Source organism: Taudactylus pleione, unplaced genomic scaffold, assembly GCF_031769625.1.
Source record: "Taudactylus pleione unplaced genomic scaffold, aTauple2 ptg000016l, whole genome shotgun sequence".
NCBI lineage: Eukaryota > Metazoa > Chordata > Amphibia > Anura > Myobatrachidae > Taudactylus > Taudactylus pleione.
This window is the reverse complement of record NW_028284418.1, coordinates 27,560,866-27,575,937: the sequence shown is the minus strand read 5'-3', so window position 1 is coordinate 27,575,937 and position 15,072 is coordinate 27,560,866.

The following is a 15,072-nucleotide window of genomic DNA, read 5'->3' as shown; positions in this document are numbered from 1 at the left end:
TGCTGTAGTTCTGAATAAAAAAAACATACACGTATAGGCATTTATAAAGTACAACACATTATTATGTTTTGAGTTGAGCAGTATTTAGGTGCATTTTGAAGCATACTTACCTACTTTTTTTTCTCTTCCAGGGAGAAGCCCGGCTAAGAGAAGCAGGAGGGTGGTGACAGGGGCGTGGCCTGACAGGTTGTGTCATTAAGCCATGCCCCTCACAGTAAATTGACGCAATTGGCTCAACTTTAAATAGGGTGTGGGGCCAAATTATACAATTCATGAAAAATCATGTCATTAAGGCCTGCCCCCTACAGAGACCCGCGATCGCTACGGAAATGCTCCCTATTCTTCCCACTTCACTAGGAAGTGGGCAGAAATGCAGGAGAAATGCCTACACTTCCAGGGGAGCGGGGGGTTACCCGAAAAATCGTGAGCTTCTCGCGAATTCCGGGAGGGTAGACATTTATGTTTTCAAGTGTAAAATTTCTTATAAATAAACACCCCAAAAAGAGACCATCAGGGAATACCCTAACTAGTGCAACTTCTAATTAGGGTATAACTGTTCTCTAAGCACATGTTTGTAAGACACAATGAGTGAGAAAAGTGTAGTGTACTTCATATCTACCAAATAATAACTGGTAAATAAAATGTGTTGTGACAGCATTTTTATGTTTACATTTACAGCTACTGGAAAAGAAGCCAGAACATCGCCTCGGGGTGTCAGACAACATCTGTGACCATCCCATCCTGCGCACCATCAGCTGGAGGGACATAGAGAGGAGGAGAGTGACACCCCCATTTCTGCCATTCATGGTACGTTACCACTTCTTGTAAACACAGGGAATTACCGCTAGATGTCTAATCCAATGTGCAATCATAAGGAAGCTGTACTTGTGCTGCACAATTGACATGCACTGACATCAGTTAGGTACAGTAATGCAGCATTGGGGGGGCATGTTACATGTCTTTATAGGTTGCCCACCCTCCCTGACTATCAGGGTTTGGTATTATTCGATATATAGCCAGATAGTTGTATTTTAAACAAAGGCAAAGAGGAAAACATTGGCAGAAGATACATGCTCCTTTCATTGTAATAGCTGTTTGTACACAATTAGCACAGACACAGATTCTATCCCAATTTGTAATTTATAGTATATTTAACCTAATATCTGATGCAATTGTAGACCCAGAAACACACAAAGATGCTGTGCATAATGTACTTTTTGTAATCTGAAATTCATAGTAAATTTATTTTGGTCTCCCCTATTGTCAGCACTAATAAACCCATGCTACATTAGATCTAGTAGTCACTGATCCAGCAGTTACTATAGGATCCATCTCAGCTTGGGTTTATTAGTAATGCATACCTCCCAACTGTCCCGTTTTTCCGGGACTGTCCCGCTGTCCCGCCCGCGGGCCGCAGTGTCCCGTGGTGGGGGGGAAGTTGGGGAGAGCACACCCGCTGCTCTGCCTAGCAGAGCAGCGGGTGTGCAGAAGGTGAACAGATGCCGTGTGCATGCACGGCATCTGTTCACTAGCATAGGGAGAGCCTGGGGGGCTGCCCAGCATCTCGGAGAGTGCTGGGCACGCCCCCTATAGTGACGAAAACGGGGGGAAGCCGTGAGGCTCCGGCCCGTTTTCAGTTGGCTCCACCCCCTTTTCAGAAGCCACGCCCTTTTTCGGACGGCACCCTGTCCCTCCTTCAGCTTTTGAAAAGTTGGAAGGTATGGTAATGCCTTCCATCTGATCTCCCCTATTGTCAGCACTAATAAATCCATGCTGCATTAGATCTAGTAGTCACTGATCCAGCAGTTACTATAGGATCCATCTCAGCGTGGGTTTATTAGTAATGCCTTGTATCTGATCTCCCCTATTGGCAGCACTAATAAATCCATGCTATATTAGCTCTAGTAGTCACTGATCCAGCAGTTACTATAGGATCCATCTCAGCTTGGGTTTATCAGTAATGCCTTGTATCTGAAGCCACAACTGCATGGGTCTATCATACAATATAGGAGACTCCAGAGACATCTCATGATGGATGCCAGTTTGTGATTTCTCTATACACTTCTACAGTAAGCAGGGTGATGTATGAATAGTGGCTTAACAGGTTGTTACCAACAGTATATACTAGGTAAAGTAAAGCTCACATGAGCATACAGTTTGTCAGTTTTAGCCATACTTGCCGATATCCTGGCTGCCCCTTCCGGGAGGGAGGCAGCCAGGTTGGCTTAGCAGGGGGGCGGGGGCGGCAAAAGGGGGTTTGACCAGGATGACACATGGCATTTGGGGTGGGGCCACATACTCGCATATTTTTGGCCCCGTCCCAGCTACACAATGCCGAGATTTCCGGCATTGTGGAGCAGGGGGCGGGGTCATGATGATGCGATTCAGCAAGAATCATATCATCAACCCCCCTGCTGCAGGTGTTTGGGGTGGTATTGTGTGGGGGACTGGAGGGGCCGGGAGACATGCTTGCTTTTCCAGGAGGTTGGGAGCAGCACCCGATTTTCGGGAGGCTCCCGACCAAATCAGGAGAGTAGGCATGTATGGTTTTAGCTTCAAAGTAGCACTGAACTGCATGATGATCTCATTTGCCAGTTTGTACTAAAGGAACCCATATGTACAGGTGATGGTTACATTAAGTTAATAAGAAGAAATTGCAAGCAGTGTTTCTATACTTATTATTATTGTAGCACCATCAGGAGCTCCAGACACTCCCTGGGCTGGAGTACAGGAGTGGCAGCCACCCATTCCCAGGATTCTCATTTTAATGGACACACAGTAAGACAGACTTTATGCACCCCTGTGACATCTGTGATCATATATTTCCTAATCTGCAACCATACTGCACATTGTGATTTCTTGAATACACAATGAACATAATATAAAATTATTATAGCTCAAAAACGTAAGAAATATCTGCTACAGGTGGAGCAGACTTTATAGCATATCTCAGTATGATGCAGCATTCGGACACTTCATGATACAGTGCATTAAACCCAGCAGCGTTATTCATGATACAGTGCATTAAACCCAGCAGCGTTATTCATGATACAGTGCATTAAACCCAAAGCTGTGTTATTGCTCTCCCTAGATTTATCATAGTGCTCCTAGGATCCATCATACTCTGTAAGATACTAATGATACTGTGGCACTAATCCTGTAATACATTAACACAGGGATCCAAACAATGTATTACCTTCTTATCCATTGTTACTTACTGTACTAATGGAATCATCCAAGTACTAGAGGTTACTGTTTTCCTTACAACCAGGGGCATAGCAAGAACTGTGGGGCCCCATAGCAAAGTTTCCATGTCCACCCCCCATGCATTACTCAGAGTAGGGCAGGCGCTCACCTCCTAAGTCCCGTGGGCGGCTTCTCTCATCACTGATGCTGGGAGGTGTAGCCATGGTCCAGGGATGTCCCAGCAGGCTCAGCACAGACACATGTCCCAGCAGGCTCAGCACAGACACATGTCCCAGCATCTGTGAGGAGAGACAGAGGTGGCCAGGACAGCAGATGTGCTGCCCTGTAGCAGCACACTGCTATTATTATTATTATTATCATCATTTATTTATATGGCGCCACAAATGTTCCGCAGCGCCTTACAAAGTACAAAAAAGTAACCATTGACTTACAATACAATACAAGACAGGACATGGATAAACATTGCTATTTTAGTGACATTAACGCCCGCATAAGCAGCCAAGTGTTAGTTGCCCTAGTGGCTAGTAAGAGATAAATTAAATTACAGTAGGGAGAAGCACAAGAGGGTAGAGGGCCCTGCTCGAAAGAGCTTACATTCTTTAAGGGAGGGGAAGACAAACAGGAGTGACTATGAAATGAAAAGTCACCCACCGGGCTCAGGAGATGAGCACCCGCACGCAGGCAGTGTAACTGGGTGCAGGGGGAGGGGCGGACCCCAGAGGTGGTCCCAGGCCCCGCAGCAGCTGCACCCCCTACACTTACTATAGCTGTGCCCTTGCTACCTATACCAATTACATAATGTAGATTCTTCTCCATGGCCTGATCACTAGCTATATTCTCCTTTTCCGGTCAGTGCTGATCTCCTATGGGACTGGCTGTACCTGCTGCTCTGTCTGTGCGACGTATAGATAAGGATGAAATGAGCTATTTCCTTCTAACAGCTACAAGACAGAGAAACAAGTGTAGCTCATCTTATAGCAACCAACAGTCACAGAGGGGAGTGGGAGAGGAGTAGCTAGTGGTCGTGTCACCTACTAGTATAGATTAGCCAGCCCATAGCTTCCTATCTCTTTACAATGGTTTGTATAGCTCACTTCCTACAACACTTTCTTTTTAGGAGTATAAAGGCCTTCAACCCAGGACAGCCAATTGCTCCTCCATCATCACCACAAATTGCCCAGCTTGAACCACCTGAAGGCCCCTGGAGACATCGATCTCCTAGATAATACCTGCTCTATGTTAAAAAAATAAAACATCACGGCCTGCACAAGGCCTATAATTCTTTTAATTCCACCAGAAGATACCATAAACACCTTGGCTGCCTCAGCCTAAATGGTCTTTTTTGCAGTCAGCCTGCAGCCAGACCCACTCCCATATCGGATAACTGAGCTAGCAGGCACCATGCTCCAGTGACATTATCCACCTCCTATCTGCTGCTATTCTGGAGCTTCTCCTTCCACTAGCAGCACTCTATATAAAGAATTCCTGGGACTCCGGCCCTCAGGACTGCACAAGAGAACATTTCAACTAATTTATTCATCAGTTACCAGATCGTTATAAAAATATCTGTCTTGTAAAGGGCTGTTGACAAGGTGGGCCTAGCAATCTCCTTTGGAGCATTGGGCTCACATACACCTTATCACCATCGGACCACTTATCACATTACTTTATTCCAGTGTTCATGCACTTTGTTGCTAATTACATTTTCTGTGTACCTGACCTTTGGCTTGTACTTCGTTCCTGAAACTTTGCTTGTGGCCCTGACCTTGGATTGTGCTGACCATTCTTCTGTCTATCAATATTGTACCTTATCTGCCTGGTGGTCACAGAACCAGACTCACTGACACTCCCAGCTGACTTCTGTATGATCAGCCTGTATATAAAATGTTTAAACTTAAACGAGGCTCCCCATCTCAGTCCCAAGATGTTGCTGGACATGTCACTTGATTTCTACCTCCTGCCTGTCTTTATATATTTCCTTCCTTGATTTTGTGTTTTAGGGTTGGTCCTGTTCGAAAGTATTTTTTTATACAATTATGTTTGAATTTTAGTTTCGATATTGCTTAGATTTTGATATCTTTTACAAAGTGCGATGCTGATTTAGGATTGGTTATTTGTTTTTCCTTCTGCAGCTATTTGCTGGAGCTTTTGATGCAGAGGCAGTTTGCCTTATTAAGCTTTATATTATTGAATGAATATATCTATGCCTCTATATGTGTATATGTTTGTTTGTATGTATGTACATGTATAACAATTTTCTAAACTAGATTCTGAGGTTTGTTAGGATCTCTCCTCCTCTCCTGTTTTTCTCAACAGCTACTATTTTTCGCCAACAGCAAGTCTGGCCATGGGAGTTTTCGGGCTCCTCATGTGTTACAGGGTGATTTTTTGGGGAATATTTTGTATATTTGTTTTCTGATGTTATGTGTTTTTCCCCTTTTTGTTTTATTTGTTTCTGTTTTTGTTACTCTTGTGTCATTGTTTGTTGCCCTTCCAGCTCTCCACAAAGTACTTCATCTCTTTTCACTGCTGGTCTTGGTTCTACAATGGTTTATCCCGCGGTTTCCCCCTCTGAGCTGATATTATGGCTACACTTGAACACTTAAACATTTCTTCTATAAATGCGAAGGGATTGAATATCCCAGAGATATGGTCTTCTGTACTTAGTTCCGTACCGAGAAGCTTGACATTGTATTTATTCAGGAAACATATTTTAAACATGGGAGTGCACCTTCGCTCAAAAAATATTATTATCCATGGGATTTCACTAGTGACAGCTCAGAGGGGAAGACTAAAGGGGTGGCTATATTAATGTCTAGGCGCATGCCTTTTACGGAAGTGGCTACTCATACTGTCTTAGAAGGTTGTGCATTAATTGTTGTGGGGAGAATTTTTCATCAATTGTATACTTTGACCCGTATTAGGGGCATAAATATTAACCAATCTGTTTTTTTTCTAAAGTATTACAATATGTACAACAAGGTATTGTTATTATAGGTGGAGACTTTAATTGGTCTTTTGATCTGGCCCTAGACTCATCTAGATCTACCTCAAATGTGTCCCTTAAAGATTTCTGTAATGTAAGAAGACTTTTTCATGATCATCAATTGCTGAATGTCTGCAAACTACAACACCCTAATGAAAAGGATTTTACTTTCTTCTCTATCCCCCATAATGTGTACTCCCGGATAGATTATTTTTGAGTGTCACATAGACATCTCCATTTGATTAAAAGTACGGCCATTGGTTCTATTACATGGTCAGACCATGCCCCTGTGTCTCTGCATATTTTTCATTCCAAACTCTCGGTCTAAATGCTGGTCCTGGAAATTAAATTAAAGTTTAATTCAGATCCCAGAGTACAAAGAAATTATTAAGAAATCTATAGAGGATTATGTGGACCTTAATAGTATCTCTGATGTTAGCAAGTGCTCCCTTTGGGAAGCCCATAAATGTCTGATTCGCGGGAAACTTATACAATTAGGTTCATTGGCAAAGAAACAAAGAGAAGCTCAGAAAGAGGCACTCCTCTCAGATAATGTCGTGAGAGCTGTACTAGTTCAGACTCTGGCAGCTTTGAATAAACTACTTTCTGATAAATCCAAATTTGGTTTCAGAAAATGGCGACACAAGTATTTTCAATGGGGTAACAAACCCGGTAGGTTTCTAGCGCGCACTTTGAGAGCAAAGAGCCTTAACCTCTGTTTCTAAGATGAAAAACTCTCAAGGTGATGTCAGTTTCCTTACTGAACAGATAGCTGAATCTTTTCAGGGGTTCTATTCTGGTTTATATTCTCTTTCTGGGTTGGTTTCCCCAGATCAGTTATCCTTACGTATTAAGGAGATAGACGATTATTTATCTCTCATTAACTATCCACAACTTTCAGAAGATGCGCATATGCTCTTAGAACAACCTATCTCGTTGACCAAATTGGAGACAGCAATTAAGGCTACTCCAATTGGTGAAAGCCCTGGCCCTGATGGGTTTACCATCTCTAATTATAAATTGTTTCAAGCCAATTTGTCCTCTCTTCTGCTTCAGGCTTTCAATGACATTGATGATGTAAAAAAAATTTCTGCTCAAATGTTTGAAGCTCATGTTACTGTTCTCCCCAAGGCAGGCAAGGACCCTATCCTGTGTTCGAGTTACTGGCCAATTTCTCTACTTAATTTAGACCTCAAATTATATGCGAAAGTGTTTGGCAAACCATCTTAAAACTTTGTTAGCTACCTTAGTCCATAGTGTTCAAGTCGGATTTGTTCCCGGTCGGGAAGCTAAAGACAACATGGCAAAGGTGATTGATTTAATTTATAAGGCCATGTCACCTCAATCCCCCACAATTCTGTTATCAACAGATGCCAAAAAAGCTTTTGATAGAGTAGATTGGCAATTTATGTCTAGTGTGCTTCAACATATGGTTTTGGGTCCAGTCTGCCTTGCAAGAATAATGGCCTTGTATAAAAATCCATATGCCCGGGTCAAGGTAAATGGAGTATTATCTGACCCATTTTTAAATTGGACCAGACAGGGGTGCCCATTGTCTCCCCTTATTTTTATTCTGACCATGGAAGCCTTGGCACGGGCTCTTAGATGCAACTCTGAAGTTAGGGGGCTTGAGTTGGGGTCTACGAAAAATAAATTAGCTCTTTTTGCAGATGATTTATTTGGCGATCATCTCCAACCCAGTGGTTTCACTACCTAATTTAACTATGGAATTTAAGAAGTTTGGTGCTGTCAAACTTTAAAATCAATTATTCCAAATCCGTGGTTTTCAATTTGAATGCCCCCGACTCTAGGATTCAAGGCCTACAGTCAGCTTTCTCATTTAATTAGCATATGGCTCATATCCATTATTTGGGTGTTAAGCTTACCAAGGATGTTAAGAGTTTATTTCAGGCCAGTTTTACTCCTCTATTACGTACAGTGGGTAAAAGACATTCAGACTTGGCAACCTAAGTCTTTTTCTTGGATAGGAAGAGTATATATTATCAAGATGCATGTCTTACCTAGAAATTTGTATTATTTACAGACACTTCCTATATGGATCCCGCCATCATTTTTAGAGATTTACAGAATTTGGTGAGAGATTTTATTTGGTTTGGTAGGAAACCCAGATTCCGCTATGATATCTTATATAGGACTAAGGTAAACGGGGGATTCCAACTCCCCATACTATCAGGCCATCCATTTAAGTAGGCCCAAATTTAACTCTGATAAGCAATGGGTTTTGGTTGAGTAGTGTTCTAGACCTATCCCGTTAGAAGCCCTACCCTGGGCCCAGGTTATTCCATTGATTGACCATCCCACTATCATCCCTACTTTGCAAATTTGGAAGAAATTGAGGATTCAAACCTTAATCTCCTCTGTCCCCTCTCCATTGTCTTCCCCTTTGCGTACCTCTGAATTCCCACTGGGTGTAGGGGGCCGTACTTTCCGACTTTGGAATTCTTTCGGGATTTTGAGGTTAGGTCAATTAGTCCACTCAGGGGGGATCCGTTCCTTTCCAGATTTGAGGACTGAACTGGGTCTTCCTCAGTCGGAATGCTGGTCCTATATGCAACTGATCTCTTATGTTAGGAAGATTGATACGCAGTTTTGACTAGAGATTTGACCCCCTTTGAACTGCTATGTTCCCAAAAGGAACCTATGCGCCACTCCATTTCTATCATTTATAAGATTCTCATAGTGTTTTTGTTTCTCTATCTAAATTTAAAAGTGCCTGGCACAATGATCTGAATATGCAGTTCATGGAACAATGGTTTAAGGCTTTCCAATATTGTCATGTTTCATCCCAGAGTTTATCAGTTATTGAGACACACTATAAGGTTATTACCAGATGGTATCGATGTCCTAGTATATTAAATAAAATGTTTCCAGGTGTTTCTAATTTATGTTGGAGATGCAATGGGAGTCTAGGCTCTCCTCTTCATATTTGGTGGCTTTGCCCTCCATTGGCCTCTTACTGGAAACAGGTCATCCAAATTACTAAGGATATTGTTGGCGAGGGGGTCCCTGATGGACCGGAGTTTGGGATTTTGAATATAATATCTTGGCCTATCTCCAAGTATAAGAAATCGCTTTTACGACATATGAATAGTGTCGCTAAGGCAGTCATACCAGTTAAATGGAGGTCATCATCACCCCCAACTGTTAAAGATTGGTTGCTCCGTTTAGATATGTACATATATGATTATGGAAGAAATTTCTCTGTCTGCAACAGATTTTCTAATTTTATGGCACATGGTTTTATTGGCTAGAATTGAAAGACTCTGCAAAATATAAAGTTTTAATGGTTTAATCTGGCTACTCTGGTGCGCCGTTCCATTTACTGATTGCTTTATCTGTTGGAGACCTGGAAAACCTTCACCTCCCCCCTTTTTCCATCTTTTTGCCCTTTTATATTAGTTTGATTAGTTTATAATATTAATTTAAAAAACTGGATGTACTTGGTTAAATGTATATTGTCTATAAGTGACATATTTGTGACTTTTTTTGTTATGCACATCTTTAAATAAAAAAATATATGTATAAAAAAAAATGTTTCAACTTTATTGGTGTACATGACAAATTAATTCTTCACCCTTAGTATGGTGAAATACTAAAATCGTGAGAACCGCAAAATGAGAATAAAGTGAATCAAGATGCTTGTATTGGTTAAAAATTAAGTAATTTATTGCAGCAATGTACATATATACCAGCTAAAGTACGAAATTCCTCCTCAAAGTCTCTTTATAATGCTCCTCGTTGCTTTGGCTCATTATCAGAAACTGATTGCTTACCTAAGGTATAATTATAGAGAGAAAGAGAGAGAGTACTGTGGAAAAAAATGCTGCAAGTAAGAATGCTTTCAAAAATAGAAGTGTTAATAGTTTATTTTTAGCAATTAACAAAATGCAAAGTGATTGAACAGAAGAGAAATTTTAATCAAATCAACACCCTTTGTCTTCAAAACAGCATCAATTCTTCTAGGTACACTTTCACAAAGTCAGGGGTTTTGTAGAATTATAGTCAGGTGTATGATTAACCAATAATATCAAACAGGTGATAATTATCATCATTTTCATATTTAGGTTGAAACACAGTCATTAACTTAAACAGCTGTGTAAGAGGCTTAAAAATGGGTGAGGAACAGCCAAACTCTGCTACAAAGGTGAGGTTGTGGAAGACACAGATCATACACTATGGCAAGATTGAGCACAGCAACAAGACACAAGGTAGTTATACTGCATCAGCAAGGTCTCTCCCAGGCAAAGATTTCAAAGCAGACTGGGGTTTCAAGATGTGCTGTTTAAGCTCTTTTTAAAAAGCTGAAAAAAACAGGCAACGTTCAGGACTGTAGACACAGTGGTCGGCTAAGGAAACTTAGTGCATCAGATGAAAGACACATCATGCTTACTTCCCTTCGGAATTGGAAGATGTCCAGCAGTGACATCAGCTCGGAACTGTCAGAAACCAGTGGGACCCAGGTACACCCATAAACTGTTTGGAGAAGTCTGGCCAGAAGTGGTCTTCATGGAAGAATTTTGGCCAAAAAGCCATACCTTCGACTTTGTTGGGTATTCGGTCAGGATCATGCAATACCATCAGGGATATGTCTGGCTCCAAATTTATTCTTCAGCAAGACAACGACCCCAAACATATAGCCAATGTCATTAAGAACTATCTTCAACATAAAGAAGAACAAGGAGTCCTGGAAGTGATGATATGACCCCCACAGAGCCCTGATCTCAACATCATCGAGTCTGTCTGGGATTACATGAAGAGACAGAAGGATTTGAGCAAGCCAACATACACGGAAGATCTGTGGTTAGTTCCCCAAGATGTTTGGAACAACCTCCCTGCCAAGTTTCTTCAAAAACTGTATACAAGTGTATTGATTTGATTTAGATTTCTCTTCTGTTCATTCACTTTGCATTTTGTTAATTGATAAAAGTAAACTATTAACACTTCTATTTTTGAAAGCATTCTTACTTTGCAGCATTTTTTCCACACCTGCCTAAAACTTTTGTTTATCACTCTCCAGAGCTTAGTACATCTCCCCCCATGTGTATAAAGTTCACTTCACAACCAGCAATGTCTGTTTAGGTGCCTACACACTTAGCAATATTTTACACGATTTGCCCGGTTCCGACGCATCGTGATGACAAATCATGTAAAATATGCCCAAATCTTGAGTGTCCGCTCACGATCACGATGCGCGTTCCCGCAGGTCGTACATCGCATCTTCAGATCTGCCATGCTGTAGGCAAGATCTGATAATCTCAGTCACGATGCACTGGAATAGTTAGGAGGCACGATAGATCGTTTGTCACATTGGACAGTTTTTAACACCAAATTGTACCGACAACTGCCAGGGAGCTGCTGTGGAGAGTTCAAGAGGAAATTGGACACGATATCGCATCGTGACCACATCGCCAAGTGTGTAGGCACCTTACGAGTATGCACCCAGTTCTTCTAACTCCACAGTGAATGCACAGCCTTGCTCTCCCCTTGGCAGTCATCTCTTATTAAAAGGGCCAATATGTCCCCACTGTCTCAGATTTCCTTTGAAACTGAAGCTGGATGTCGAAGGCTAGATGATGGAGGCTAGACAGCACAGAGCACTGTCTGAGAGCTGCTATTAACCACTGACACTGGTTTGTAGACTTGCAAATGAATTCTGGAAATAAATCAATATACTAATATTGAACAGCGGTGATTGTACTCACCTGTTAGATCTAACAAAACAAAAATGCCTAAAGCTGCCTCCATTTCACCACCTATATCATAGTTTTCTTACCTAGGGAGTATATTGGAAAATGTAGTTATAAAACAGGTTCACTCCTTCCAGCTTCACCAGCCAAAATGAAATACAGAAATGACTAAATTGTTTACCTGAATGGGAAACATTTGGCCAATCATTTGAAAATGGAATAAAAGAAATGCCTTATATCTAGCACAGTATTATTGCAGCCATCATATGGCCCAATGTGCTGCTGTCACAAAAGCTATGATTTGTACATAGTACAGTTCCACAAGAGGGCAGTGTTCACCTTTAGAAATGCATCTCTTAACGGGATTAGCTACTGAGCAAGCGGCAGTCCGACATTTTAAAGGGCAATGCTCTTACTAGCAAAGCATTGCCCTTTTACATTTCAGGAAATATGCTGGGAAGTGGGAGGTAGTAAATAAAACCCTTAGTGTTGTGTAATGTATGGCATATGACACGATACAAAAAGAGAATACAGTTGTGTCCTCCTCATACATCATTGCTGCTGTCGTGCCCCTTTCAGTGTGCCAGGTCGAGCTGAGTCTCTGAATCTATATAGGAAATGCTATGAGGCAGTGGCCTTGTTTTTTTTCATGTCAAGTTCCATTGTGCTGCGTATACAGACTGAGTCGCACACAGTGTCACATATAAAACTAATCAGCACAGTCTCTTGGTGTATCCTAGTACATTGCATTGTGTCTAAGACGCATTTCCAGCTAAAAAGACACCCAGTGCTAGCAGGTTCGTACGGGACCTGGTGGCTTGCTTGTGCCAGGCATCTCACGCCACGTGGCATCTTGAGGCTAGATGTATGAGGACAAATATGTAAGTCCAAAACCATATATCTCGCCTAAGGATGATGGGCTCAACGCATCTAAAGAGACCAGTAAATAGCACAAAAGAGCATAAATCTATGACCGATATATTTGGGGGTTATTGTTGCTAACACCATACAGCATGGAAGATGACACTGGTATTATTTTTCAAACTCCTATATGCAGCTATAGTACTAACATGGCCACCCAAACATTATGCCAGGTACGCAGCTGCATTTTGTATTTGGCACTGGGCGCAAAGCGATCGAGGCTCATAGATCGGCAGCCAATGAGGAGTAGCCACTCCTCTTTGGCTGCTGGTCCGTGAGCGGATCGCGTCCAACGATGTGGTCAAATTCAATTTGCTGCTGCTCCACCAACTTGCGGTGTCACCCTGTCACACAGCCCAGGTCCCCAGCCACTATACTCTCCATCTCTGCACACTGTCACACAGCCCCAGCCCATTGCCTCCTTGTACCAGTCATCTCAGTCATTAGCCCTTCTATATTCACACATAGTGCCCCCCATCCTCACATCCATCTCTCTCATCACCTGGTCGGGCATCTACACGCAGAGCAGATCGGCCATAGCGTGTATAATGATGTCATGTTTTGTGACGTCACTTGACGCTGAGAAAGCCCCATACTGGGTACTGAACAGGGAGGGCTAATAACCCACCATTTATTTAAATCGCACGGGTGGGTTGGGAGAAAGGCGGGGGGCCAGCGGGCTTTGAGTGGACGGCGCTGGCTGGCAGGTTGTACTGTGCAGTGTAACAGGAAAATAAAATCCTGTGTACACTACAGAAGCACAGCTTATTCTGTGGGCCTATTTTGATGGGGTGGCCTGGAGCTGCTGCTCCACCCGCCCCATTGTTAATCTGTCCCTGTCACTCACTCCTCTCTGAAGTTCATATATAATCCAGGTGCCCCATTAACCACCATTAGTGATAGTTGCACTATTTTAAACCCTATGAATTAAATTTATGCATATGACCATATTCTATAGGTAATCTGTGTATATTCTTTATGTGCTCTTATATGGAACTCATACAGGTTTTTAATCATCTATTAATACGTAACTTACTATTTTTACTATAGAATTTTCTGTAGTTAATACATTGTTCAATATTGTATGGGTTACAGCCACCAGATTCATTAGTTCACTACACTGCGCCAACTTTCATCTCCATTTCTCCAAAGATCAGTTGTCTCCGCGATCCCCATCATTGCTACTTTGTTAGCAGAGAAACTTAACACAGCCTCGTCTGACTCGGCAGGTGTTAGTGTGCAGGGGTGAACTGGGGTTCATGCATGCACACGAAGATCCCGATGTCCGACAGAAAGAACCAAAGAAGGTTGGAGGGATTTGAAAGAATCCCTTTATGCAACAAGAACCTCCTTCTTCCCATTGGAAGGAGCGGGGGTCCGGGAATCAGCACCATCTGAAGATGTAGGTTCTCGCTGTCAAGCTCCAGAAATTTTGTAGCTCAATTAAGTTAGGTCCCCATACTGTTGTATGGGTACAGCAGGCCAGATCGGGACTCAAAGGTAAGCAGAAGATATTTCTGTGATATCTCTTATTACCTTTGTTATGAAGCCCAGAATCCCGACACTTGTTAATGTTAATGTAGAAATTAAGTGATTTATGAATAAACCCGAAGGCAGCAAATATCCAAGAGAAAGTGCTAATATATTTGCATTTTAAACCATTAACCACATTGCCCCACCTTTCTGCTTTACAGCACAGTGACAGGAAGTGGTGACAAGGGAGGAAGGTGGTTCTGCCTTCATGTATTTTTAAGGTTTATCATTTTACTGTTGTTTATTAACAGGTATCAACAAAAAACTGTATCTGTAAGACCAGAGGATGCAGTCAGGCAGGATGATTCTTTTTACTTTCTAGTATCCAGTCCTGAAAGGATCAGTCATTTTCCATCAACCATCTATAAAAGGGCTGAGTTTCAAGTTTACACAGAATGAAGATGGTAATTTATACAAGGGCCAGACAACTAAAGGGAAATGAGTACAAAGAGGGGAGCTCCAGGTTTCCGTAGTATTATATTTACATATGGAGGTTTCCTGTAATTACTGCTGTATAGCGCACAGCTGAGTATTGCTCACACGGTGTGTGGTAATGTTGGAGTGGGGCTTCTGGAGACTGTCCTTGAATAACTCTAACTGCCCATGTTTTAAAGATCTTCCACTGGTTAAAGCTATATAAGCAACTTGTAGAGGAAAATTCTCCACACGTGAACCTTTGGGGCTATTTGAGTAGAGGGGTGAGAAACTGGTTAAGAC